Source organism: Vespa crabro, chromosome 4 (assembly GCF_910589235.1).
Source record: "Vespa crabro chromosome 4, iyVesCrab1.2, whole genome shotgun sequence".
Classification (NCBI taxonomy): Eukaryota; Metazoa; Arthropoda; class Insecta; order Hymenoptera; family Vespidae; genus Vespa; species Vespa crabro.
Window position 1 is genome coordinate 419,914 of NC_060958.1, and position 12,699 is coordinate 432,612.

The following is a 12,699-nucleotide window of genomic DNA, read 5'->3' on the forward strand; positions in this document are numbered from 1 at the left end:
AGAGAGAGAGAGAGGGAAAGTTAACATAATTCGAAGCAAATCCTTCGAGACGAAACCGGCATGGATCGAATTCCTTCGTGACCCGAAGAAATTGCGAAGAAATGCGAAATGAAATATTTCCAAGTATAGAAACCATTCTATTAAGTACTAAATAACTTGAGGTTAAGGATATTAAAAAAAAAATAAAAAAAAATAAAAAGGAAAAGAAATAAGAGAATAGAAAAGAAAAAAAAAATAAAGGATAATCAAGTACAATGTCTCATATTAATCGAAACGATATTACTCGAGAACTCGATTAAAATTGCATTAAAATTTTTCCCGCGTATTCCCAGCGATAACTCGTAAAGTACATATGTATGTATGTATGTACGTACTCTTCTATCGACATATCGAACAAGACATCGTATAATTCGAAACTCACTCGGAAGTTACGAGTTACGACCGTAAGCACGATAATTAGAGGAGAAAATAGCAGATTATCGGTTACGACTAGATATGTGAACCACGTAAATCACCGTTGAGTTTGACAGATTAATGTTTCCTAGCTTGCACGTTCGGAAAATGAACGTTTACGCGCGAAACTGCCGATCTACCGCGCGTGCGCATTTCAAACAACGGCCATGATAGAACACAACGCTGGTATTAACGATCCCATCGTCAGACGCGCCAACTCGTTTCGCCGACGTTATTGCCAAAATTAATGTCTCGAATTTGTTCAAACGTTCCATCGATCTGAAATTCAAAATGACGCTAATCTATTCTCTTATTTATATCGCTCGTAAAAAACAATGAATAGAAACTTTTACAATACTTTAAAAATACATGTATGATTTCCAAAAAAAAAAAACAAAAAAAAAATAAGATGAAAACGAAATATATATATGTATAAAGAAGCTTTTATTTTTTTAATATTGAAAAATTATTTGTTAGGTAATTAAACTATGATTAAAAGAGAGTGAGAGAGACAGAGAGAGAGAGAGAGAGAGAGAGAGAGAGGATTAATTATTACTGGTAATTATTAAATGACAATAATTAATAATTACGATCGTATCTGCAAAGTTAATTTATGTACTTATCGTTATTAATCGAACCCTCATTCAATTTTTATGTACTTATCGTTATTAAACGAACCCTCGTTTAATTTTATGATCCTACATTATGAAATTCTAAAGAATTAAAAATAAAAAAAGAATACTAATAATATAATAATAATAATAAAATTTTTTTTTTTTTGAATGAATCGAAATAAATTTCGGATCGCACGTGTACCATACCATCGAAGATTGAACCATTGGGCCACAGATGTTCGTAATCTTCAAAGTTGAAAAAAAGTCTTGAACAAATTTTTAATCCAAGGATTAACGACTTCCAAGTCGAAAAATACTTTGAGATATGTCGATTAAATCTTCGGGTTTTTAAATCGATCGTCGCATTTACAATCTCGAACATAATAATCATTATTAAATTAATTTAATTAACAATTAGATTATCCTACTCTCTATAGAATAAAAAAGAAAAAAAAAAGATAAAAAGATATAAAAGAAATCTTACAAATAAGAATAAAATAATACATATAGTATGATTTAGGGATAAAGAATATTGAATTAAAATAAATTAAATCGTATGAATAATATACTCTGTCAATTATTTTTCATTTTTCAAATGGAATATTTTAACAATATTTCAAATTCCTATTACCGAGAGAGAACTTCTTAATGTGAATTTATAATAAATATTATAATAAGTGATGAAGTATTATCAACGTCCTTGATTTAAACCAACGTCGGAGTTTCGAGCAATCGAGGATATTAAAAAGCAACGAGCATTTACTTTAAATCGTTTCTCTCGTCGTCGTCATTGTCGGCTGAAAACGATTATAAAATGGCGTCGCCAAACGAGCGTCCGCAGCACGATAACGACGTCCATTAATAATTTCAAACAAAACGCTCGGCTTGTCTCTTTCACCGAGCATACGAACATTTCGTTCGTCGAATTCTTTCACGTTCGACCTCGTTCGAGAAGGAATCGTGGCGATTACCGAACCGTTCTCAACTTCGTTACGCGATCGCTATTCGAAGGATAAAAAAGGAGAGAATTTCGAAATTCTCTAAAAGCCAAAAGGTTTTAGCACATACCATCACGTGATGACCGAACGTTCAACTTTCGATCAATTCCTTTGACGTATATCTCGCGATCAATTATTGTTACAATTCGAATATATCCGCTAATCCTATTTCTAAAAAATAATTCAGACATTATAAAATAATACATTATTTCCTATAATAATCAGATTAAAATTTTCGATATAATCCATTATTTCATAGAACCAATTCGTAGATCTATACCATTTATAAATTTATACCTGACAAATATGAAATATTACAAAAAAGCATTCTATATAATAAAACATAATTTTTTTAAATATAATCTCAAGGAGATATGATCATAAAACTCAACATTCCATAACGATCCGGTTTCTTTTTTATCTTTTCCTTTTTCCTTTGCATTTCCGTTTCTAATAATTCTAATAACATAACCAATTGATTAAGTGTAACGGATAAAGATAATCGAATATTAAATGGAGATAGCGAAATAGAAATCGAAGGTTCTTTAAACCGAAAGAGAACGTATATAAGTACCTACATATAAAAAGTAGAGGATGAAAAATCGAGGGTCAGCAATGTGTATGTACGCACCTTGCGAAAGTAGTATTAACAACAAAGGCGGTATATATCCCAGGGTCGAGAAAGGTACTTCGCAAAGGAGTAGACGGGCTCCCTGCATAAATACATAACGCGTGCGAGTTGCACCTGTAAATACATATAGACACGCATACATAAAGAAGAACGCACACGTGCACGGATATGAACGCACGAACGTGGAGAATGTAGTAGCAGGTAGTTAGGTAGGTAGATTGGTAGGTAGAAAGGTAGGTAGGTAGGTAGGTAGGTACGTAGGTAGATAGGTACACATAGTGTATAGGAGAGGTATCGACGGAAATGCAGGTGCACCGTGCAGATATCAAAACGATGCATGGAGAAGGAAAACTTCCTACCCTAAGGTACAACTTTCCAAGTGGTGGAAACTGTTGAAACCTGATCGTGATTACCTAGTATCATCTATTAATTTTAACATGATTAATGGCTTATTATTAATGGGATCATATCGATATCGATTTTGTATGTTAGTTCTCCTAACTAATACGATGATTGGACTCATCTATGCAATTTTAAAAAAGGAAAACTAGAAAAAGAAAAATGAATGAATGAATGAACGAATGAATGAATCAATGTGAGAATTAATTAATCAATGAAAGAAACTAAGAAAAATAAAAGAAGAGTTTAAAAAACTTTATATACAACAACACATTACTTTAAAAGCAAAATTTGCAAGAAGGAGTAACAACAACGTAAGGTATTTTAGAAGCTATTCCTCTTCTAAAATTCCTAAGGAAACTAATTCTCTTGAGTAGAGAGAACTAGACACCGGACAGGAAGAGTTTCTCCTCGTATCTTGTGACACGAGAAATTTCCGTTTCATCGAGCTCGTCTCTTGTCTCTCTCACTCTCTCTCTCTCTCTCTCTCTCTGTCTATCTATCCATCTCACTCGTACTCTTTCTCTCATTCTCTCTCTCTCTCTCTATCTCTCTTTCTTACACATACAGAGAGAGATAGAGAGAGAGAGAATTTCGTAAACGACAAGAAGTCGTCGTTGTCCCTTGAAAATGAAAAATTTACGAGCTTTACCATATCACTCCCTACCCCTTTCCCCACCCACCGCCCCATCCCCATCGCGATAAAGTTTCGTATGCCTTTCGTTCGACGCGTTTGACTTCCCCAAAATTCCGAACCGCATTTTCGTCGAGTGAAACGCATTTCATCGTCCTTCCAGTGAGACCCGTATATCGTCTTCTATCTCTCTCTCTCTATCTATCTATCTATCTATCTGTCTATCTATCTATCTTTCTCTCTTCTTGTCTCTTTCCATCTATCCTTTCTTTTTTTTTTTTTTTTTTTTTACTTTTTATCTTTTCTATTTCATCGGTCGTCGACGATAAATCGAGAATTTATTGCGGCACTGTACTTACAGTTGATGAAAAATATTTTATTCATATCGATCAAAAAAGAGAGAGGGAGAGAAAGAGAAATAAAGAACGAGAGAGAGAGAGAGAGAGAGAGAGAAAATGAAATTAATTTTACTGTAATACGATTAACAATTACATAATGCAAATTACAAAAAAAAAAAAAAATACGATTAACAATATAATATATCGAAGAATTACGATGGAAAATAAAAGTCAACAAATATTTGAAATATATTTAATATATAGAAAGAAAAAAAGAAAAAGCACTTTTAAGTAAACTTCGTACGATTTAAAATAAATACAGAGTATCCTGTTATATATACATATGGAGAAAGAAAGGGAGAGAGAAAGAGAGAGAGAGAGAGAGAGAGAGAGAGAGAGAGAGAGAAAGTGTAGAAAAATAGGGGTGAGATGAGGCTGGATATAGTAATAATACACATTATGTATTATACATCTCCTGTAGATAAAGTTGTAAAAAGGATATAATCAATACTGCCAATCAATAATTCAAAGAGCTGTAAATTAAAAAGAATTGAAAAATATAGAACGGAGAAAAACGAATTTTCGTTTTTATCTCCTACTTCTTACGAATAATAATAATAATAATAATAATAATAATAATAATAATAAGAATCTTTTAATTAAACGATAAAAATGTTTCTTTTTCTTTTTTCTTCCCATTATTTTCTTGTTGCGTTCTAACGAATAAAAGAGGGGAAAAAGAAAAAGAAAAAGAAAAATGAAAGTTAGAAGATTGTTCGATATATTAAAAAACTTAACGCTTTAATATAATTAATAAAGAAAGAAACCAAAAAAAGGATAAAAATTAAAAAAAAAAAAAAAAAAAGAAAAAAGAAAGAAAGAAAGAAAGAAACAGAAAAAAAAAAGAAACCGAGTAGCGTCGTATAAACGGCAAAAGCTATTATGAAAATTTCACCGTTTCTATAAAGAGTAGTGACTTTCCAAGTTTTTATTATGGTTATCTAGAGCTGACCGGTAGAAAGCGTAAAATCTATCCTAATAAATGACTATATAAAACGCAGATACATAAGCTTGAAGAGAATTTATGCGATAAACACGCATATACAGTATCCAATATAAATCTCGATACCTCGATATATTCTTTATCGTAGAATCATTCTCTAACGACTTGTTATAAAGAATCTATTTCCTGTTATTTTTATCGAGTCGCATTCTATCGTAGACAGAAACAAACAGTCAAGATAATTCTGAGAATTATTAAATCGAGGATGAGAGAAGGAAAAAAAAACAAAAAGGGGTAAAAAAGAAAAAAGAAAAGAAAAAGAAAAAACAAACAATAAATAATTGATTTGAAATACAAAGAAATAATATAATTTAAATATTTCAAATAATTATTCTACGTACTGATATACCAGATGATTATGAAACTGATCTAATAAAAAAAAAAATTTGGTACAATTTACATTACGTTATGATAATTAATTTTTATTTTGTAAAAAGAGAAAATTACCAAATAAAAAATATCATATGAGTACTTATTAATATATATATATATATATATATATATATATATATATATATATATATATATCAGTATAGCTTAATTAATATATATTACTATATATAATTAGTATATAATTAGTGTAATATATATATATATATATATATATATATATATATATATATATATATAGTAATGGCTTTAGTTTTATATATATTTATACTAAAGCCACTTTTTATAATCACCAGCTGATATAAAAACGCTTTTAAAGTAGCAAAACTGTAATCAAAAGTTATAATTAAAATTTAACGATTAAAAAGCACGAGAAAATATAACAACAAGGACTCTATAAAAAGTCACTAACACTGCTGTCAATTTAGATTTTATATAAAACGGAGGCTACATAGGAATATCCATCGTTAATTAAAGCGATTTATATATAAAACGTTTTCGAGCTTGTTAACAATAAAAAAGAAAAAAGAAGCAGAAAAAAAACAAAAACAGAAAAAAGAAAGAGACAAAGAAAAAACTGTTTACACAATCGACAAATCATTGGACGTGAGTAAAAATGAAATTTTGAAAATATAAAAGAAATGACGCTTTCTGTAGGAGGAGCACGCGCCTGACCTTGAAACCATGGAGCCATTAAAAAAGATGACATATTTTTTTGTCGCAAAAAAAAAAAAAAGAAAAAAGAAAGACAAAAAATGATAAAGAAAAAGATGGACAGCGATGTGAGATTAAACGAGTTCATTGAACTCCACGTTATAACATTTTTTTTCTCAAACAAAATATTTGCCAAACATTTTTCTCGTCACGATATATTATGATGTAATTCAATTTTTATTGAAATACAAAAATAGTCGGATTTTTTCCTGTATCTAATTGACTGCACAAACGTTCAATATAAATTTATTAATATTCAATAATTATTACAATTTATTTATACAATACGTTGATAAATTATATTTTTACGAAAATAATCGGATTTTTTTTCCTATATATCTAATTTACTACATAAACGTTCAATATAAATTTATTAATATTCAATAACTTTACAATTTCTTTATACAATACGTTTATAAATTATATAAATATATGGAAAATAGTTAAATTTTTTTCTATATATCTACTTTACTATATAAACGTTCAATATAAATTTATTAATATTGAAAAAGTTTACAATTTCTTTATACAATACGTTTATAAATTATATTTATACGTTACAATCTATACTTTTCATAAATAACTAAATAACATCACTATTTATATATACAATATTCGAATTGGAAACGATTTAAATTATTATTCGTATATAGAAGAAGAATAAAAATGCACCGACAAAGAAAAAAAGAAGAAGCAAATAGAGCGGAGGAGGGAAGAGAGAAATATTGAATATAAAATTCATTATTCTCGTTTTCATTTTTCGCGTAGTTCATCGAAATTCGAAAGAGAAATAAGAAAGCAAGATGAATGATGATCAATGAAACGTACGATTTAATAGATATCGTTTAAATATTTGCAAAATAAAAATGAAAAGGCTCGACGATATGAACGAATCGATCGGAAGGATTAAGATACGTTTATTAGTAATGATGATAGAGATAAAAGAGAGAGAGAGAGAGAGAGAGAGAGAGAGAGAGAGAGAGAAATGAAAAGAGAGAGACAGAGACTGGATCGATGAACGTGTAATTGCTGCTCGAAGGGAAAATGCTGGCAAAGCTGAGTATCGTCGATGCTGCTGAAGTAACACGTTCGTCCCACCCTCGACAGGCTAATAACTTTTCCAAGAGAAGTTAATTAATACTTTCCTCTCTTTCTTTCTTTCTTTCTTTCTTTCTTCCTTCCTTCCTTCCTTCTCTCTTTCTCTATCTCCATCTCGACTCACCAACAAACGAAGGAAGATCGAGTTCGTTACGAGTCCGAACCGGAGATGAACTTCCGTAGGATTCATCATCACTGATCCTTCTTTTTATCATCTCTCTCTCTCTCTCTCTCTCTCTCTCTCTCTCTCTCTCTCTCTCTCTCTCTCTCTCTCTCTAATTATCTTTGTCGTGCGTATAAAAATAAAAACGTATATCTATTATATTATTATGTACGTTCGATAATGTCAAAAACATTCGACCTCTAAAGGTAAATCTTTCCTTCTCTCTGTTTTTTCTTTTTTTTGTTTTTTTCTTTTCTTTTTTGGGAGAGTGGATAGGAGGCTGGAATTGGGATTGTTTGTTTTTTTTTTTTTTTTTTTTTTTCATTGTAATCAAATCTTTATTGTTTATTATCGTCAAATATATATCGCAAAATTTATTCTACAGCTATATTATTTATCACTACAGTCAAATATATATTCATACCAATGATTTTGTATTTGCGTAAAAGAAGATCGTAATTATTTTCGTCATCGTTCAGTTTCATCTACAGAGTCGTTCCGATGATCGACGTATGTACGTGGTGTTATCAGATCTTGAAAAATATTTTCCTACTTTTCAAGGACATTCGAGGAAACCTATATTTACAATTGTCGATGGATTTGGTATCTGTGGTAAAGAAAAAAAAAAAAAAAAAAGAAAAGAAACGAAAGGAAAAAACAAAATAAGAAAGGGAGAAAAAAAGTTATTGAAATTATTAAATCAGTATCTTACGATACTGCGCAAATGTATTCGAACAACTTGTATCAAATAGATGACGAGATTATTCACGATAGATACATTGACTAGAACATTATTTTCGTCATCCTGTCTGAGGGAAATTTGATTAATGATCATAAATTCATAAATACCGAAGGATTCTTTTGAAAGTCTTTGAAATGAAAAAAAGGAGGGAAAAAAAAAGAAAAACAGAAAAAAATACTTATCTAAAATCACTTTCTAAACTTGTCCTTGACGAAAGATACAACAAAAGAAATAAAAGAAAAAAAAAAAAAAAGGAAAAAAACAATTTAAAAAAAACGAAAAAAGGAAAAAGAAACGGAATAGAGAAATATTGAAATGACCATGCTACGAAATATTCACGCGTTAACTGTTACAGAGAAAACTGGTTTCTATAATCTAAATCTCACGAAGCAACCTCTTACTTATGTTGTTATCGACATAAACTCGAATATTACGTAATCGAAAATAGCGAAGATTTTAATATTTGGTGGGGGGTGTGGTTTAAAAGAGGAAGAAGAAGAAAAAAAAAGGAAAAAAAAAAAGAGAAAAAACGCGACCTCCAGCTGGACTTTCACGTTCAAATCGAAGTTACTAAAAAGTTTTACTTTATAAGACGTTCTCCATTTTAATACAGCTTCCGAGAAACTGAGTCTTTGTTTTCCTCTACCGAGAACAACACAGAGCGATTCAAAGCGTGAAAAGCGTCACGAACGAGGAAACTCGTTAACGGTTTTTCCACGCTATATTCTTCGATATTCCCAGATGTATAGCGACAGCATATTGTTAGATCTAAGGAATTTGAATTATGGGAATTAAAAAAAAAAAAAGAGAAAGAAAAAAAACCAGGAAAAAAGAAAATATCATTCCAGAACAAAACGACAATTTTATTTTGTAACTATCTTACCTCGCATGAGAAAATCAAAGAAATATTTGGTGTATCGTGGAAAAAAAAAAAAAAAAAAAGAAGAGAGTCTTATTCTATAACAAATAAACTTATTAAAATTAATTAATTCATAAATCAGGATATACATTAAGTTATACATTATTACGATGGAAAAAATGAAAATCGTACAATCTACGATAATTATTATAATAAAAGTTGTAAATTAAAAATAACTTTTCATTCATAAAATAATAATAAAATAATACGACGATAGTAAGATCAATTTCTCCGGTATTAAGCGATTTAAATGAAAATTATTAAAACAATGTAAGTTCGTTTCGTAGGAATCGGCGCGCAATTTGAATCGTTTCGTTAAAGTATTTGCGATCTTTTAAATGCTATACTCATTTAAGAGGAATCATAAACGAGACTATGTTTTCGAGTATCGTTAAAACGACTTATTATGATTACGTCTTCGTACAAAGGAAGATAAAAAAAAATATATAAATAAATAAATAAAATGAAACGATGGAAAGTGAAAAAAAAAAAAAAGAAAAGAAAAGAAAAGTAAACATCTTTTCGATCGTTCGTCAAAGGTAAGGAAAGAAGGAACACTTACCGAAAGCCATTAAATCATATTGTCCAACGAAGAAAAACGTTCTTTTTCTTCGTGAAAATATCAGGAGCAGTTATCGGCGTTATCCAGTAAGGACAAGGAAGGTCAAGAAGCGAAGAAAAAAAGATGACTGGCTGTTCTCCTCTCGACGATCTCTTACGGAGCCACGAAAGATCCTCGAACTTGAATCTGCTTGAATCTCCTTCCTCGAGATCTTTGTTCACAGGAAAGAGAAAGAGAGAGAGAGAGAGAGAGAGAGAGAGAGAGAAAGAAGAAAAAAAGAAGGAAATAGAAAAATAAAATAGAGAGAGAGAAAGAGATAAAATACACTTAAAAAAGAAAGAAAGCAAGAAAGAAATAAGGAAAGAGAATAGTAAAAGATAATCACAGGTAAAAATGAACTAACAGCCGGTTTCGGAGCACGCGGCGTTGACAACGAGTAGTTAGGTTTGCTCTAACCTAAACCGAGAGCTTCAGCTGCATAGGGGTGGTAGGTCGTTCGCACGAGAAAGACAAGGACATGAGAAGGGGGAGAAAGAGAGAGAGAGAGAGAGAAAGAGAGAGAGAGAGAGAGAAAGAGAGAGAGAAAGAAAAAGAAAAAAGAGTAACGATACTTAAAGAAAGAGAAAGAAAGAGAGACAATCACAGACACACACACACGGATAAGGTTCGAATAAGAAGCACAAGATGTGGTAAAATGCTAAGAACACGATCGTCCTTGTTTCCTCTTGTAATATCTCGCGAGGATAACAGAAAGAGAAGCGAAACTTCTCTACGACGAGGCATCCGTCGAAGGACTGCCGTCCTACCCGCGCGTCCCTCTGCTACCGTAACCCCCCACCACAGTCATACCCGATACTACGCTTGGGCATAGGAGTGGGGGTAACTCGATGCTCCATTGGTGGGGAGTCGCAACCCAGCGAGAGAGATTCCCAGACCTTTCGTCGGCCAGGTGGCGCAAGGCTTGCTAAGGGGAAGTACGAGCGAAAGAGTGAGACAGAAAAACACGGCGCCAACAACGGACGGCATCGCCCAATCTCAGAGAAAGCGAGAGGGATGATATCGTCGACAGGTACGTACACGTCATCCTCGTTCCCACCGTCCTCTGTTATTTATTTATTTAACGAGTAAAGGCAAACTGTCTCCTGTCTCATTTCTTTCATTCTTTTATTTTTCTTATTTATCCAACAATTATGTCTGACAAATAATCTTAATCATAGGAATTATTATATTTGGAACTATCTGTTTTTTAACGATTAATGTAACTTAACAAAGTACGCGTAAGAAATACGAACATAATGTTATAGATGGTAATTTTGCTTTTTCCTTTTGTTTTTTTTTCTTTCTCTCTTTGTTTTTTCTTATTTCTTTTTTTTTTTTTTTTTTTTTTAACAAGTCGCACATAAATCGGATTACTTTGTTCTCCTCGATTGTGCGTTGGGAAATGTTAAAAAACGATTGGATTCGTTTTATAATAATTTTGAAAATGTTCGAAAGGTATAAGTTCGATCGTAGATCGTAGGGTTCCCGTTTTGGAAGATGCCAGTACTGATCCCCGGTTAAGTTGGTCGTTTGGTGGGGTTAAAGTTGAGGAGAGAGAGAGAGAGAGAGGAGAAAGAGAGAAAGGAAAAAGAGAAAGAGAAGAAAGAACGACCACCGAGTCGAACGACCGGTCGAGTTTGCGCACTGGACAAAGTATGACCGAAGTATGAACTTTTTCCGTGTTCCACTGAGGTCGACCGTGCGCCTCGTAACTGTCACAGGTATATCTTTCTTATGTTTCCTGATCTACCTTACCGACCGAACAACACTCTTACTTATCAAACAAACTTTATTCATTCATTAGATCGATTAAACGTATCGAATTATTGTAAAATTGCTTTCTATTCAAATAATTACAATTTGATAGTTCGATCTATAAGATAATAATACATTCTTTTCTATTCCATTGATTATGATATATCTGTTTGAGCATTTAAGTACATTGAAAAAATTGAGGTTATCTTTTTCTTTCGATCTTACATATAGAGTCATTACGACATACTTTTACAATTACATACAATTACGTATATATACCGTTACATATTGACTAATAAATTGCAAAATTTATGTATATATAATATACTTGAATATTAAATTACTCGAATACTTTGAGCCCTAGTTACGATCGCATAGTTCGTGTAGTTTGAGAACTAGCCGGGGTCAAGTTCGCAAAAATGTCACGTGAGATCGATCGGCGTTACGATCGAGTTTCTCACGGAACGATCGAAAAGTATTCATGAAGGAAATCGCCCTAGAATCAAAGGCACACCCTTGCATTTATTTTTCAACGTTCGTGAAATGTTAGTAGGTCTTTTAAACTCTATACGAAGAAACTACGAATACGTTTGATTATTCTCGTGCTATTTTAACCTCAATTTAACGCTCCATTGATTTATTGTAACGTTCATTGGCTCAAATTATCTTTTCAAAAGTTTCTTCTATAAAATATTAATATTGAAATCGTCAAAGTATCTAATGATTCAATTATTGTTGTACGATAATAAATAACATTTAGAATCGCATGAAAATGAGAAATACGATGAATATAATATTTTAACAATAAGATTATTCCATTTGTTATCCATTATAACAAATGGAAACAATAATAATAAAACGTTCGATATAATATTTCCGATAAATAATCTTCATCTTTGATATTAATTAATATATTAAATATTCATTTACATTTTAAATAAGTAAACAGTAGCTTCGATTACTCGATCGATAATAGTAAATTAAAAAAAAAAAGATCAATTCTATGCATCCCAGAGGGCACTGGTTATGTCCGAATCTTTGTAAATATTAATATGTATATATAAAAAAAAAAAGGAGATTTATGGAACTTAAATTATTTGATAATAATGTAATTACGTTATAATTATATTTATACGTTATATAAATATATATATATATATATATACATTTGTATTATTAAATTATAT

The 12,699-nt window shown here is 31.1% G+C and overlaps 1 protein-coding gene and 1 long non-coding RNA gene across 3 annotated transcripts in view; one reads left to right on the forward strand and one right to left on the reverse strand.

The window, feature by feature from the left end:
• Positions 1-10,004, reverse strand: part of LOC124423390 (alpha-mannosidase 2) — a 180,668-nt gene extending 170,664 nt beyond the window's left edge. Inside the window, exons 1-2 of one of the 2 annotated variants that reach the window (XM_046961069.1) lie at positions 9,719-10,004; positions 2,697-2,810 (exon numbers count right to left, since the gene is read on the reverse strand). The gene's annotated coding sequence lies outside the window, so the exon portion shown is untranslated. The remainder of the gene's footprint in view (positions 1-2,696; positions 2,811-9,718) is intronic. The other variant, XM_046961066.1, reaches the window with a different exon arrangement.
• A 649-nt stretch (positions 10,005-10,653) lies between these two features.
• LOC124423399 overlaps positions 10,654-12,699 on the forward strand; it is a 39,853-nt gene continuing 37,807 nt past the window's right edge. The window contains exon 1 of the long non-coding RNA XR_006942068.1: positions 10,654-10,787. This is a non-coding gene — a long non-coding RNA (uncharacterized LOC124423399). The remainder of the gene's footprint in view (positions 10,788-12,699) is intronic.